Genomic DNA, 2633 nt, shown 5'->3' with positions numbered 1-2633 from the left:
AATTAAAAGAGAATCATTAGGAAAAATATGTTATTTATATTTATCATTATTATATATATCCTTATAGTACATTCATTATTTTATCTAATTTTATTTAAGTGATTGAATCTCTACAACTTTTGTTTTTATTTAGTATGATAATTATTATAATTTTAGTAGATAATACTAGTGTTTGCAAGTGAGTACATTTTCCTTGTGGGATTGACACTCTACTTTGTCACTATATTATTTGATTCAATATGTATACTTATGTATATAAGTATATTAAGTAAGGATTTTATAATTTTTATGTATCAAAGAAAGCCTAAGTATTGCTTCTATTAAAAGAAGTACTTTGAATTGGAGTGAAATTATATAAGTAAGGATTTTATAATTTTTAAGTAATGATTGATAGAACCCTAATTTATTTCATAATTTTATAGGTTACTCCATCGCCCCCATAAAATTTGGCACTGTTGCTGGGGAAGATTTTATTTTTTTTTTTGTAAATTTTGGACTATATTATTGAATTAATTATATATATAGTTAGACCAACTTAAATTTTTTTCTTTTTATTATTTTATATTTTGATTATTTGTGTATTTTTGGTTGCATGCTTTATAGTCTTAGAAAGGAATTGTTAACATTTGATCATGAAATTGAGAGAACCTTTTCTAAAATTCAGAAAATAAAAAATATATTAAAAATGAGCAAAATCATTCTAGATCTTTTAAGGATTATGCAAACCTTTTAGTAGATGGAATTCATCGGAGCATAAATATACCTACAATCCAAGCTAATAATTTTGAATTAAAACCAATTATCATTCAAAAAATTCAAAAATCTCAGTTTGGGAGAACTTTTGTAGAAGAAACTAATTTATATTTAGCCCATTTTTTTTAGAAATTTGTATAATATTTAAATATAATGGTATCACTGATGATTCTATTAGACTTAGATTATTTACCTTTTTTCTAAGAGATAAAATAAAAATATGATTGAATTCTTTATCCCGGACTCTATAACTACATGGAATGAATTGACTCATAAGTTTCTCGCTAAATATTTTTCACCTTAAAAAATTGAAAAATTTAGAAAAGATATAACTTATTTTACTCAATATAAAGGGGAATCTATTTATGAGAGTTAGGAAAGATTTAAGTAAATGCTTACAAAATGCCTACATCATGTATTACCTAATTAGTTGATAATTTAAATATTTTATAATAGATTAGTAGGATCTCTTATAGTTATAGACATAATTGATGCTGCAATTAGAAGATCATTAATGTCTAAGCTAGTTGAGGAAGCTTATGTATTAATAGAGGAAATTACTACTAATAATTTATGTAGCCTATTGATAGGATATATTTTTTAAAAATAACTAAAATTTATGAATAAGATGCTTTATCAATTTTAACTATACAAGTTGCAACGATTTAAAAAAAAAAAAAAAAATGAATACTATAGAATAAATTCTGAAATAGGAACAATGATCTCAAGAGATCAAAATTTAATTTAAGATAATTAATAATAAGCAAGGGATTGAACACATTAATATAATTGGAATATATATATATATATATATATATATATATATAATTTAAGTTGGAGGAATCATCCTAATTTTAATTGGTCAAATAATATGGGTGATAATAATTAATGGAATGATGGGCAGAATAATCAGGGAGTAAGTTGGAGCACTTCTCAACAAACTATTGTTATTCCTAGACTTATAAATCCTCCAGGATTTAATCAAATCAATAAAATTGGAAACAAAAAATAGCATTGAAAGATGTAGTTATGTAGTTAGGAACTCATTTATAAAATCTTGCTGCTTCTATTAAAAATTTGAAAACTTAATAAGTCTCCTTGTAATTTTAATTAATAGTAAACCACTTAGATCTTTACCTCGTAATACTAAAATAAATCCTATAGAAAAAAAAAAGATCTTAATGGAAGTCAAGTAAAGAATGGAAATAATTTACCCCAACCAAATTGAAAAACATCTAGATAAGTCTAGCTGAATACTATAAACTTAATGTTGTGTTGGAGGCAACCCGGATTTATGTATTGTTAGTTATTAAATATGGCTGAAGACTATAAATTAAGTGCTTGTGGGATACAATCCAATTGATATGTTATGCATGGTGCTTAGTTCACTAGTTATCTTGTAATCAATGTAATATTATGTTATGTTTTGTTATATTTTATGAACATATATTTTATACTTCTTTTATCATTCATATGAAAGTATGTGTAGTACTGTTCCTTGTCGTTTTGTTTCTTTTATTTACATTTTATTAAAAACCCCCTTATACTTATTATACTTTTTTTTATTAATTTTTGTATTCTAATAAATTAATTAACCTTATTAAAAATAATAATTAAAATTTATATAAAATTAAGAAAATAATAAGACCCTATATCATAGTTTATATGAATACTATTTATACTTCATAGAGTGAAAAAAAACTATTAATTATCTAACCTAGATCATTTACATTATTGCTTTAATTTAAAATTATAAGTTATACTTTTGTTTATTGATTTTTGAAATAAAGATGAATAATTATAATTAATGATTTGATATGAGTAGATTAAAATAAAAAATCATAAGTAATCCAAAGTTGAAATTGATTATCCTATTAAAT

General features: G+C 22.7%; 1 non-coding gene across 1 annotated transcript; it reads right to left on the bottom strand.

Annotated features, from left to right (window-relative positions):
- Positions 1–1066: 1066 nt before the first annotated feature.
- LOC114580622 lies at positions 1067–1173 on the bottom strand. The gene has a single exon (XR_003702115.1). It is a non-coding gene; the product is annotated as a small nucleolar RNA R71 (small nucleolar RNA).
- Positions 1174–2633: the final 1460 nt, after the last annotated feature.

This window comes from Dendrobium catenatum, unplaced genomic scaffold, assembly GCF_001605985.2.
Source record: "Dendrobium catenatum unplaced genomic scaffold, ASM160598v2 fragScaff_scaffold_1126, whole genome shotgun sequence".
Taxonomy (NCBI): domain Eukaryota; kingdom Viridiplantae; phylum Streptophyta; class Magnoliopsida; order Asparagales; family Orchidaceae; genus Dendrobium; species Dendrobium catenatum.
This window is presented reverse-complemented; position numbering and strand designations above follow the sequence as displayed.